The sequence below is a fragment of the Ursus arctos genome, unplaced genomic scaffold (genome assembly GCF_023065955.2).
Source record: "Ursus arctos isolate Adak ecotype North America unplaced genomic scaffold, UrsArc2.0 scaffold_4, whole genome shotgun sequence".
Lineage (NCBI taxonomy): Eukaryota > Metazoa > Chordata > Mammalia > Carnivora > Ursidae > Ursus > Ursus arctos.
Window position 1 is genome coordinate 9,601,757 of NW_026623056.1, and position 14,729 is coordinate 9,616,485.

Consider the following 14,729-nt stretch of genomic DNA (forward strand, 5'->3'; position numbering starts at 1 on the left):
CATGTAAAAGATATTTAACAGTAATCATATATTAACATTTTATATTATCTTGTAAATTAGAATATTTGAATACTCTATGAGAAATTGTTCCATATGTGTGACATAAAAGAATGCTCATTCTCACTAGAATATAAGCTCCATGAAGACTGGGAAGCGTTTATGTGTGTCTATTAAAACAGTGCTTAGCAGCTAGTAGGTGTTCAATAAATATTTGCTAAGTGAAAGAATGAGGAACCAAAAACTAACAAACTGTATCTTCTCAGAAGAATAAAGTATGGCATATTCACAAAACAGAGTATCAAAATTAAAATTGATGAACTAAATGGTGCTGGGTTTAAAAATACTTTTGAATGAAAATAGGTCCTAGAAAACTACATACAGTGTATTATGTTTATGGAACTCAAGAGCAAGAAGAAATAATTTATCTTCTAGGGATATAAATGTATATGATAGCACTGTTTTTGAAATCTCAACAGAATGGGGAAGGCACAGCAAAGCAATGAGGAGGAATACACATGTGAAAGCACAAGAATCCTCCGGTCCTTAATCGGGAGGTATTCAGGAAAGAGATGTTATTATTATGTATTAATTTATAAAGGCTATATATTTTTGTATGTACTAATGATAACATTAGAATAATAAAATAAATACAATTTTAAAAAGCAAATGAAGACAACAGATTTAAAAATATGCACATAATTCTTCACTTGGAACTTTTAGACAAAACCTATAAAATCTGTTTGAAATTGTATAGAGAGCCGATGAAGATCTGGCACAGGGACAGAGTTTCCCACTAGCTAACCTGGTACATTTTCAAAAAGTACATACCTTTCAATTTGCTGGATTAATAATTAGAACTTTGTAAGATTTATTTTTTTAAAACCTAGAATTAGAATTCTTAAGCTTTGAACCTACTAATTTGGATTTGGCAACAATTCAAAGTGAATCAGGCCAATGTTTACCTTTGTACTATTTAAAATAAATCTACTTTAAACAAATAAATTGTGTTAAGATTGCAAGTTTTAAAAAAAGAGGATATCTTTTTAATTGTTCAAACTTTTCTTGGATATAAAAAATACTGACTTAACTCTAAATAATCACTCTTCTAACCACACGTGAAGCTTAGCTATTCTTTTGAGCAGGATCTGAGAACTTTGTTCTTCAACAGATGGTTTTTCTCCAGAATTGTAAATGTATGAAACCCTAACTGTTTATAAAATATTCATAAGCTTTATTTTCCAATAATTCTAGTCACCTTTCCTCGTGGTTGTAAAATGGTTTCTTTTAATGTACAATTCTCCCTTTAAATGATTAGTTTAGGAATTAAAACAAAACAGAACAAAAATGTTTGGTTACTCAGAAGATAAACACAGAACATTTCATTTTCCTAAATCCTACACCGTAGCCTGGACTAGGATTAGTACGCCTTGTACCGACATAATCAAAAGTAGCCATAGGAAGGACAATTGGAAAGGTTCCAGAAGAAGAATGATAGAAAAAGGAAAGTAATTAGGTTAATATGTTTAATGTTCTGAGAAGAAAACACATGGAGAAAGATTTCTCTTATTCCCTGGGACAGAAGTATCCTCTATGTTAAAAAATGACTGAAAGAAATGTTAGATAATCTACCTCAGTGAAGAAAATATCATTTAAATATGATGTGTTAAGGCCCTTAAAGGACAGAGCACTTAAGGAAGTGTATTTAGAGTATATTGATTACAGCCATAAATTTATGTTTTTCTTGTGTAGATAAATTCGTTACCGTGATCCATTCAAAATTACCATTTTAGATGGTATTACTCTGTATAGAATGCTGGCAAACTCGAGTGAAGTTGATTTATTCAAGAGAATTATTCATTTAATTTCCACCATTTAGTATTTATGTTCCCTTTCCATTCATTTATTCATTTCATCTTTATTCATTTATGCATTTATCAAATATTCATTTAAATAAGTTTCATTATAACTACAGAAAGTGTAGGGCGAGATTTGCAGTAAATTTATTCTTTTAATAGGTTTCTTCTTGCAAAATCCTCTGAGCAGATAAAGTCTGCTTGATCCATTATGTTCACATCTCTTTAAGTTTTTTACAAGTCTTCCTCTATCCGTTTCATTTCTTAATTTGGTGCTTTCCTTGAATTTTATTAAATTGCCTGGAATCAACTTTGGTAATCTATTTAATGTTTGACATACTAAATATTTATTTATGCAATGAATATATGTTATGTTGTAGATTTTATAGAGTAGTCATTGAGGAAACTTTACCATTCATCAGTCAAGCAAACTTATTTCACACTGGATAATATAGTAACATGTTGAGAACTTTCCCTTGTTTTAAACTATTCACATGTCGCTAACACTGTCCATGGTCGTTTGAGATTTTTTCTGCTTCATGATGTTTTTCCGTTGTTGTTTCACTAAAATTAACTTGCTGCTTACAAAAACATAAACTAATTAAATTTTACATTGCTAGCAGAACTGTTATTATTATTATTTGTTTGTTTAATGATGATTGTGTATCTAGGCTTGTTAGTCCAATGGAGCCTGAAATCCTGCTTTCCTCTGAGCGTTGGTTGGCTGGGCCATATGGCTTCCTTTTTCTGCAAATGAGCATTTCCCACATATGCCAACATGGGACAAGGACAGAGACAGAGACAAAGACAGAGATACAGAGAGAATGCAGCAGTATTTTTTTTTTTCAGCTTTCCATATTTTTAATTTGGTGATCAGTGTTTTAAATGTAGTCACTTAACAGATAACTTTTTTTTCTTTTTTATGCCCAGTCTTATCATTCCTGTGCTCCTGTTTTTATATCTATTTCTTCCCACCCTTTTCCCCTTGTTTTGGTTTGGTTATTCATTTATGCTCCCTTTCACGAGGTACTGATTTTGCTTCTCACCTAGCTTTGGTTTTTCACTCTTCCTTAGTTTCATCATCTTTTTTCGTCATCTGAAAAGTTGGGGTCAGAGTCCCTTACTCAGACTGTTCTAAAAAACAATGAGCAGGCAGTATGCTTCCAGCTCAGGATAGTTCTTTCTTCCCACTCCTCCTATTATAGGTTTTGAAAGCCATGCAATGAAATCTGCTTTAAAGTATTGTATGGAATTGCTTCTCCTTACAAACTGATAACTACCAAAAGTAGATGAGTTAACTCATCGGTATCTTTTATGCTAGCCTACCTTTTGAACCCAGAACATGGAAGCACTAATGTTTCCTTTTCAATTATTCAGGCAGTAGGCTTTCTTTTAATATTTTTAAGTATTAAGCTTCCTGTTAAAGGGTGGGAGGAAAAGGTTCAAGGTGCAGAGGGGGCAAACAACTATTGTCTCCTCTTTGGAGTCAGTTTTTATTTGAGCTCAGCATGGATATGCAGGTAAACTCTACAATGCTAATAGCAAGAGTAGTATGGAAATCATGGAGAAAAATAAGTGTCAATATCATAGCCAGATGATAAAGAATTGAACACAAAATTCTATGTGCCATAAATCACTCTACAGAAATATAGTCTGGAAGAACATTGCTGAGGGGTGCACAAACAATGTTGAAACTTACAGAATTTAGAGAAAAGGTGAGACAACATTCCATCTTACATATATCATAGTGATTATCTTAAGTCACATTCAAAACAAGTGTTGAAAGAAAGGGCCATATAAGTACATTGCCTATTGTTTGTTTACATTGTTTTTCCTGAAATTATGACTACGTTCAAGCATTTACCATAGGAATATTTTGAGATTATGGTACTTGTTATTTTTAAATACAAGTGTAGTTTTAGTAACACGACATTTTTAATATAAATGATCATAATAATGATGAGGTAAGTAGTAAACGTGTCTTTATTATAAATTTAAATCTGTGATGTCAGTAGTCAAACCAGAAAGAAAACTTCTCCTGAAGGACATCTACCCAAGAACCTGATGAGAACCTAAAGTAGCAAAGAGAGAGGTTGGTAAGATTTGAATAGGCTTCTTGAGACTCTGTTTTGCTATTTTTGTTTTGGGAATCAAACATCATGCATAAACTGCCACATACATAACTATATGTGCCTCATGTTTTACTCTTGCCGCAAAGTCTCACATGTAAGTTCCTGCCCCCTGTCTGTCACCTACAATGGGCTGTCTTTCTAATGCATTCTTTCTCCCTTTGAAAGACTCTGTTTATTCTTTGTCAATTATAAATGCCACACACAGCCCTTGAGACAGCCCTTCACAAGGGGGGGGGGGTGGTCTACCTCCAGATTTATCAGTGTCCTGAGCATATATCTTCGGTTTCAACAACTGAATCAGAACAGATGATATTCTTTGTAATGTCTCTGTGCTGTTGTACCTGTTGTTCCTTTACCTAGAAGTCCCCACCCTCCCTTGCCCCATAAATTCCTCCTTCTCTGCACCAGCTCACTTGTTACCTCTTTCATGAGGCTTTCCTTTAGGGTATTAGTGCCTAAAAGTAATTTTCCCCTTCTGTTGCTCCAACATAGTTGTATTCACATTGCCGTGTCATATGATACGGAAGGAGTACAATACAGTGGTTAGGATCATGACTGCCAGAATCAGACTGAGGTCAACCCATGACTCAGCAATTCTCAGAGCATAACCTTGGGCAAGTTATGTGAGCTCTCTGGACTTCAATCTCATCATCTGTAAAAAAAAGGAGTAATAATGGTAGGTCAAAGACAGCTGCATACTTCCTGCTTCTGCTCTGAAATGTAAAGAGCTCAGAGGCCACACTTCTCTGTTCACAAGAAAAAGTGAAACAAACTGAAAATCAATTACTTTTCTTGGACCCATCAGGGAGAACTGAAGTTGCAGGGCAAACTGCCATCCAGAAATCTGGAGAGACAGGCTCATCCAGAGAGTCAGAGACCAGAACTGCTTACCTGGAGCAGAAATCACTGAAGCAATGAACTTGGAGAAGCACTTAAATAGTACTTTGGATGAATTGTGAGACCCGAGTGTGGACTAGTGTGAGAATGAGAAACTCCTAGGGTCAACAGGCGTCGGGGGCCCACATTTTTTAATAGGCTTCACATCCAGGTAAAGAACAAAGGAGACAACTTAAAGAGCTCCAAATCCCCAGAGCTGAAACAATTTGAGCAACAAAATAAAGTAACATTGGATTACAACCCAAAGTATTAAATAAATAACCTGAGTCCATAAATGACATAAATAAATGATGGAATAAATAAATTAATAGTGGAGGATAGGTAAATCTTTCATGCAGAAGAATTCTAAATTATTTATGTAGCTACTCTGACCTCAAGGACTAAAACATAACTCCCCAATAATTAAACGTTGGCTGTGCATAGAGCCTTTCTTCAAAAAGAAACCTGAAAAAAAAATAATTGTAGCCAGGTGATCAAGTTTGATAACAACAGTGATAAGTCATTTTGATATTCTGTACCTTTTTTTAAAAAAAAAGATTTTATTTATTTATTTGATAGCAATAGAGACAGCCAGCGAGAGAGGGAACACAAGCAGGGGGAGTGGGAGAGGAAGAAGCAGGCTCCAAGCAGAGGAGCCTGATGCGGGGCTCGATCCCAGAACGCCGGGATCACGCCCTGAGCCGAAGGCAGACGCTTAACGACTGAGCCACCCAGGTGCCCCAATATTCTGTACCTTTTGATATGATGCAGTGAAAATGGTAGTTTACCTCTGTGTTCTTCCACTCAGCAACCTATAATCCCAGTCTAATCATGAGAAAAACATCAGACAAATTCCAATAGTAGGTCACAAAACACAATACCTGACCGGTTCTCGTCAAAATTAAGTTCATCATAAACAAGGTAAATCAGAGAAACTGTTAAAGCCAAGAGGAACTGAAGGAGTTATGATCACTAAATGTCATGTGGTATCCTGGATAAAATTTTGGAATTGGAAAAGAACCTTAGGCTAAAAAATGAAGGAAATCCAAGTAAAGCATAGACTTTAGAACATAATAAAGAATCAATATTGGTTCATTAAGTGATGGTTAGTTAATTTAATGTCAACTTGACTGGGGCACAGGGTATCCAGATATATGGTTAAACATTATTTTGGGGTGTCCATAAGGGTATTTTTGGATGAGATTAACATACTAATCAGTAGACTGAGGAGAGTGGATGTCCCTTCCCAATCCCAGGGGGGCCCCATCAAACCCACTGAAGGCCTGCATAGAACAAAATGCAGGATAAAGGAGAATTTACTCTCTCTGTCTGACTGGTTTTAAAATGGGACCTGGTTCTCCTGCACTTGGACTGGAATTTATACCACCAGCTCTCCTGGGTCTCCAGCCTGTAGAGGGCAGATCATGGTACTTTATAGCCTTCATAATCACATGAATCAGTTCTTTATAACAAACCTATGTATCATCTAACTATGTATGTATGTATGATCTATCTATCATCTATCTATCTATCATCTATCTATCATCTACCTATCTATCTATCTATCTATCTATCTATCTATCTATCTATCTATCATCTATCTATCTATCATCTATCTATCTATCTATCTATCTATCTATCATCTATCATCTATCTATCTATCATCTATCTATCATCTATCTATCTATCATCTATCTATCTATCTATTATCTATCTATCTATCTATCTATCATCTATCTATCATCTATCTATCTATCATCTATCTATCTATATCTATCTATCATCTATCTATCATCTATCATCTATCTATCATCTATCTATCTATCTATCTATCTATCTATCATCTATCATCTATGCATATCTTATTGGTCTCTTTCTCTGGAGAACCCTCACTACTACACATACAAATATAAGATGTTAATAATAAGAAAAACTTGGTGCGGGCTATATGAGAACTCTGTCCTATCTTTGCCATTTTTCTGTAAATCTAAGCCTATTCTAAGATGAAAAGTTTATTTAAAACGAAGTTTGAATATCAGTAATTTAATAATGGTTGACCTAGTTCTTCACAGAACTGTAATGCACAGTAAGAGGTTAATCCATGTAAAGTTCTTAGAACAATGACTGGTGCAAAGTAAATGTCAATAGATACTACCTATTATTATTAATGTACCACACATGTTTATTTTATCAGTTTTTCACTGTTTTCCAATCTTCTTGTCTCTCGTTGAACCTTATTATTTATTTTTGTAATCTCTGGAGATCAATTTTATTAGTTCTGCATATGGCAGCCTTTGGAAATTTAATAGGAATGATCAGAATGATTTATTCAATGAATACTTACAGAGGATATCTTCTGCATTTTATACTATTCTCTCTATTATAGGAGTAGACAAAGTAGATAAAAATAGTTTTTAAGAAAACTACAGCTTATCTGGAGAGATTTTTAAAAATGTTCTTATCATTTATCATGCTATTATCTATTCTGAACTTTTATTTATTCTGTCTTCTTCCAAAATGGAGCTAAGGTAATAACCATATGAGTTAACTAGGCAATAAATGGAAAGATAGGGCAGTAATAATGTGGGGCCTATCATGTAAATAACTCTCTCAATGACACGAACATAATCCCTCCTGCCAGACATGTTTAAGAACTAAGTGATCGAAGTCACACAGATACAGATTTGATTTCCAGTCCTTGCAAGCTGTGTGCCTTTACCAAGTTTCTTAACCTCTCTGTTTCAGTCTGTTTTATTTATATGTAAAGATAAATGTGTAGTTGTTTTAAAGAATAGACAAAATAGATGAAGGAGCTAAAGTCAATAATGTGCATTCAATAAGCATCCACTGATACACAGTAACTTCAGCAGGGAAAATGTCTTGTTATCTTGTTCAGTGAGGAAAATATCCATTATTTGTAAACATTGGATCTTGAAGAAAAATATATCACTGAATAGGTAGAATGTTATTGAGAACATTCTATAATTTCTGATTAAGATGTTACAGTCAATAAGTAAAACCAGACCATTTTCTCATGAGGGAATTTTCAGTGGTCTTTTCCCTCCATCTCTCTTTTTCAGTAGAACTGGAGTTGTATCCAAAGCGATTCTTAAGTCCCTTATACTACTCTTTCTTAACTGTATTGATGCCTGAGATTAAAAATGAAAATATCCTAAAAATAATACCAGTTCATTTATTTATGGACTTTTTTTCTTCTTTAATTGTAATTTCATTTTCCAACTGATGCATTATTCCTTTGTCATTAATTCTCTTCATCCCTTCTGGACTATCTCATTTTTATTATCACTCTTATGTCTCCTTTATTTACCTATGATCGTGTGCATGCTAGATTGCCATTTTTCTTTCCCAGTTTTGGTTATGAAGTATGTATTCTATCTATTCAGATTTTCTCCCACAAATTCCTTCTTTTTAATCTTTGTTTTCATAAACTGTATATTCTTTTCCTCCATAGGTTTAATGACACTTTTAGGAGTACAAGTGATTTTCTGTCTCTATTGGCTCCATTCCTGAAAGCATGTAGAACTTTGAGTTTAACCCATTTTTACTGAACTTCTTTCTCATCATTTTCTTTCTCTCATATAACAATGTTGATGATAAAAAAAAAAGGCTCCTTAAAATCTTAGTTATCACTTCTCTTGTACTGTCTTTCCTTCTCACCTATTAAATGTTTAGAGATATTATCAAAAACATGTTCAACAGTAGAGTCATTTAAAGAAAAGAACAGAAAATACTTTGGAGTTTTATTTATGGAAGGGTTCTGATATTAAACTGAAAGTACCATCAGCAAGTTTCTCTGTTCAAAAAGCAACTCAATTTTATTGTGTGAATTGGTCAAGACATTTCCTGTCCCCAGTAGCCCCATTTCTCAGTTTGAAGGTGATCATCTATCAAATGCAATATGTATAATAAATTAAAGTTGGCCAAGACTTGACATTCTTTGGATGAAGTTGAAATACAAGTTGAAACAATGATCATTGGCATTGCTACAGGGAATGAAGATGAAAGAGTTAAGACCTAGTTCCATCGTACACTGCTAAGCAGCAGTTATTAGTGGTCTTTGCTGGAGATTCTCCAGTAGCTCAGGTAAAATAGCAAAGCTCAACAGCAACAAAAAATTCCTCCAGCTCACTTGTAAGTAGAAAGGAAAGTGGATGCTTTTTCACAGCCTAGAAAGGCGCTTATCATGTTGAAAGTAGCAATTTAGCACTGAAGGTTGCTAATGGTGCTGCAAGATGGGTCACAATTTATAAGCATTCCTGGCAGAGCGCTGAAGGGTTTATAGCTTAGAGAACTGGGGGCTGTGAGGGCTGTGTCTTAATTTCAGTAGAACTTGCAAAGATTTAGCATCATTCTTTTCTTATCAAAAGCAAAGTTTTACTCTTTTCCCCATGGAGTGTTGTATGTGTATCTAGCTCAGCTTAGTGACATCAAAAATTCCAGAGGCTTCATGAATATCCCCGAGGTGGGTGCCTGCCCTGAGGGAGCTGGTCCTGACCTGATATGTGTCAGGGAGTTGAACCCTTCCTGACTGGGAGTTTCTGAGGTCTGGTCCACTGCTGGTCTCACATGGCTACCCAGACTCCAGGGAAAGTAAACCTAGCATTCAGTGAAAAAGTTCTGAAAAGCTATGGAATTCTAAATTGAAGTTTTCTGTCCTTCTTCTTTTATTTAGAACTTAAAAAGAGAGAGAGAGATTATATTACCATCTCTTGTTATGGCATAAAACAAACAAAAAGAGCTAGTACTGACTGTCAGTTGTGACTTAGGAACTATTGTTGATATTTTACATACATTATTCCTTTCATTCTAGGAAGAGATATTGTCGTGCTCATTTTGTGGATGGTGCAAGGTGAGGCTGGCTCTTAGAAGTCAAGCAACTCACTTGAGATCATTCAGCTAGTAAACAGTGGAGACTGGATTTAAGTCCAGGTTTCCAACTGAAAAGTTTGTATTCTTACTCAGCTTTTTGCTGTATTATTAAAATCTAAATTCAGAAGTCCTAGATCTGCTCTAGACGTGCATGGCTCTTAAACTCTAGCCCCTAGGGCGTACTGTTTTGTTATTCTCCTTGCATATCATTATATGCTCTACCAAGACGTAAATGGGAGAATCTTTCTTCTGATTCCCTTTCCTGGCAGAAACACCTGCAGAATCTAAGCTATCAAACATGTTCGCTGTGGCACAGAGTTGTTCAGAGAAGAATGAGGATCATCAGGCACACCTATCTCATTGCTGCTTTCAGAGGTTATGCCTGTGTCCTATCAAATATAATGCTTTGAGGATGCTGGCTCTACATAAGTGTTACCTGAAAAATTTCATGTTTTATTTCTTTCTTGGGTGTGGTAATATTCTGTGTCCACTCTGAGGTCAACTCTGAAGGCTCTAGGACAAACAAAATGTAGTAATTGTTTTAAAGACAAGAAAGTCAACTTCATCCCTTTCACTTTTATAAGTGAGATCTGCTTAAGATCCAGTGGATTATCCCAAAATTGCCATGAAAAATAACAATCTCAAACCACTCATCTTTTTAGATCCTGCCCAACCTTTGAATCATACTTCTTGTCCCTACTTTTACCAACTCAGTTCCCTTCTGATTGAAGTATCGTTCTTCCTTCTTTCCTTTTCCTGCCTCCCTGAGCAAAGCCTGACCAGCTGCCTTGTTAGTGATTACCGTATTCACTAATAGGGACTAGAGTAGTAGAAAGAGAACTGAATATTTGAAACAAGTAGAAAATACCATAGAGAGGAAGCAAGCTTATGGTTGGATGATCACCAGCAGTTTTCCATCAAGAATAAAACAGGTAAAATTTTGTTGAGAAACTAAACAACACAGGATAGATATGAAGGTGGGGAACATGGGAACATGTAGTAGAGCCAGTGTTAGCAATGTGTTGAAAGAATGTTATAACACAGTCAGTGAGAGCCTTGCCTTTGGAGTAAGGTAGCTTGGGTCAAAGCCAGCTCTGTACGTTCTGAATTCATGAATTTGGATATATTATTCAATTCCACAGGCCTTGGTTTTCTCATTTATAAAATTAGGATGGTACTAATTCTCCCATACCCATAGGTTGTTGTAAGCACTAAACGAGCCAATTGTCATAAAACAATTAACACAGTGAGACGCATTCAGGAAGCAAGAGCAGTACGAATTTAATGAAGAATCCTTCTGAGATCAGATGCTTTGTAATTCATTTATCTTTGTGCCTGGCACATAATAGTCATTCAGTAAATATTGGTTTAATAAAGAATTGTGCATTTGGCAGAATGGATTGAAGAGTCTAAACAAGAGAGAAGAAACCAAAAATCACTTGGGTGTGAGGAACAAATTAAAAGCAAAATCTATTTCTTTAGTATTTTTATTTGAAGTATGAAAATGGGGTGGTCTCTATCCATTAATTGCTAGTAGTAGATTTTGTTGGCCCAAACAACCTTCATGTTCTTTGGGATCCTTCCCTGAGTTGCTACGGATCATTTGGTGTCAGAGTGAAATTCATGTCAGACTTAAGGGATTTCGGTGGGAACGACCCGATTTCTCTAATTTATGACATCTGCTAAATGGGTTTTTCCAATGAAAATGGATATTTTTAAACTGTGGCTAACTTTAAAGCTGTATCATTGGGTATTTGAGATACTCTGCAGTAGAGAGTACTGTATTTGGAGGGTACAAAGAACAGCCAGTTTCCACTGTTAGCTCAAATTCTTTTTTTAAAAAAGGTGCTTTTACACAGGGCATTTCTCACAGTGAGTGCTGCCTTTGAGGGAAAATAAGGTGTTTTAGTCCTTGTCTTACTCACAAAAACAGTGAACATTAGATTACATTTAAAGGATTGTATCGATTCCACCAATAACTCTAGCATTTTACTGTAGGGTATTCACATATAATTTCAGTATGAATTACTGTTCTCTAATTATGACTCTAATTATCTTTTTATACTTTGGGTCAGTTCATTAAAACTGTGCTACTCAGTGACTACTCTTTTATCTTCTTCAGTACATCCATTGTCACAACCTTTTTTGCCAAATGCTCATCTTCGCGTACTAAATCGAGGTTTGCCTGCAGCCTTCAACTGGCAATTTATACATTTAAACACGCCTTTAGCCTAAGTACATTTGCTGTACTTTGAGAAATCTTTAAAGACTTTAAGAAAATAATTGAAGCTATTACTAGCAATACTAAAATGCATTTCAACACTATCGAAAAATGTAAATCTTTACTTCAAGGCTTAAAAGCTTTCTCCTTTTACCTAACAAGAAAACTACATGGTTTAGGTCCAAAAGTAATTTTGAAGGTTAGAAATATTATAGTGAATAAATTTGTTTGGTCTTGACATATACATAAAAGGAGGAGCAAAGAGAGAGAGAAGGTGCAAAACAATAAAATAATTTTGAAAAAAGAATGTCTAATTTTATCATCACTGTTTGGATTGAGTTGTGGCTCCCAAAAATATATGCCTACATCCTCACCCATAGAATCTGTGAATATGACCTTGCTTGGAATGGAATTCTTATTGGCCATATTTCCTTCTTGGGCGACAACTTTTTTTATTCCATGTAAGCTTGTTAAAAATAGGATTATCAATATTAAATGTACACTGTGTTTGAAAAAATATTTGAAGAATAAGTTACTAATTTTAGTCTTTTGCATTTTACCATTCACATCTATAATATATTTTTTCTCTAATGAAAAACAATCAATAAGTTACTTTAGAGGATTATATTAATAGTTATTATGAAATATATTACTATCATTCATCTGTATAATACCTTGGACCTACAAAAGAGCATTTGTTTTATCTGGAAAGAAAGATAAAGCATAAATTGTCTCTCTGTGATTGATGATGAAGCTTAGGATTTTCATTCATTCATTGAGTAAATAAATATTTATTGAGCACCTATCATTCTATGTGGTAGAGATACAAGGAATACATAAACAATCTTCATGAATCTTATAATTTATTGTGGGTAGAAGAGGGACTTTCAAAAAACATGACAAATAATAAATTATCTGTTATGTTAAAGCATATGTATTAGGTTAAGGAGCAAAAAGTGCTGTGTTACAAGGGTTTCAAATTTAAATAGAGTGGTCATTATCTCTGAGAAGTACTTGAGGAAGGTAAGGAAATGAGTCATAAAGATACATGGGAGCAATGCTTTTTGAAAATAATGTATAATCAAGGGGCACCTGGGTGGCACAGTCAGTTGAGCATCGGACTCTTGGTTTTCATTCAGGTTGCGCTCTTAGAGTTGTGAGGTGGAGCTCCACACCGACTCAGCGCCAAACTTGAAATTTTCTCTCCTGCTCCCTCTGTGCCTCCCACTGTGCTCTCTCTCTCTCAAAATAAATAAATAAATCTTAGGGAAAAAAAGAAAGAAAGAAAAAGAATGCATAGTCAGTGCTGATACCTGGGCCTGGGGCATCCCAGAAACAGTAAGGATATCAGGGTGAGCAAAGAGGAGGCCAATAGTAGATGACGTCAAAGAGGTAACAAGGTCAGGATATGAAGGGTTTTTATGGCATTTGAGGATTTTGGCTTTTTTTTTCTGAGTCAATTGCAAAAATATTGGAAGTTTCAAATTTAGGTTATATGATCTAATTTATGATTTAAAGGAACATTCCCTGTACTGTGTAGAAATAGACAGTAAGTGTGAAAATATATGATCAAGAAATTCAGGTGGCTCCTGGCATAATGTAGGTCCAGGTTATTTATACCAGGACTGAGCAGTGTAGGTGGTAAGTGGTAGAACCAAAGATGATTTATTGCGGGATTGGATTTGGGGTATGGCAAAAAGAGAGAATTCAAGGATGATTTTACATCTTTTACCTAACTAGAAAGATGGAGATGTCATTAAGTGGAATAGATAAAGTGGATTTGGAGAGGTATGTTAATAAGCATGTTAGCTTTCAGATATCTATTTGATATCCCAAATGTTGAGTAGGCAGTCAGAGATATACTGGACTGAAATTCAGGGGAGAGGGCCAGGCCAGAAAATTATATTTGGGAGTCATTAGAATATAGGTGATATTTAAAGAAATGCAAATGAAGGAGACCACCCACGAAGTGATGTAGACAGAGAAAATAAGAGATTCAAGGACTGAGTACGGGGAACTCCACAGAATTTGACCTCAGTGACATATAAAGTAAACCACAATTCGTTGTTCCAGGAAGCCAATTTTAAAAAGGGGGGGGGCGGTTCTTAAGGAGGAAGGCAGATCAATTTGACAGACAGGTCAAGTATTATGATAGCTATTAATTGAGTATTGGATTTAGCATTGTAGAGGTCATTGCTGAATTGACAAGAACAAGTTTGATGGAGGGATAGGGGCAAAATCAATAGTGAGTGGATTCAGTGGACAACGGGCAGAGAAACTGGAGAGCAGAAATATTGACAGTTCTTTGAAGGGATTTAACTGTAAAACGGAATGAAGAAATGGAGAAGTGGTAGTAACAAAATGATTTTAAAAAAACAGGTAAATTAGCAGGATAATTTCTCTTTAAAGTGATGCTGCAGAAAGAGAAAACTTGATACAGAAATGAAGTAGGAAAGCTGTAATGATATACTAAATAGGTGAGAGGGAATGAACTTTACAGTGAAACTCAAATGTTTGGCATTAAGTATAACCATGATCCGTTCAACTCTAATAACAGAAGGGAAGCAACTGTGTGGGACCAGATGATAGCAGGCTCCCAACATGTGATGTTGGGAGTTTCTTTCTGGTTTGATTCTCCTTCTTTGATTCTCCTAGCAGAATAGAAAGTGAGACCATAAATTGAGAATAAAGATGGGGCAGGAGGTTTTAAATGATGAGGGGAGGATAAGGTGAAACGCTCATCATGGAGTATGAGGG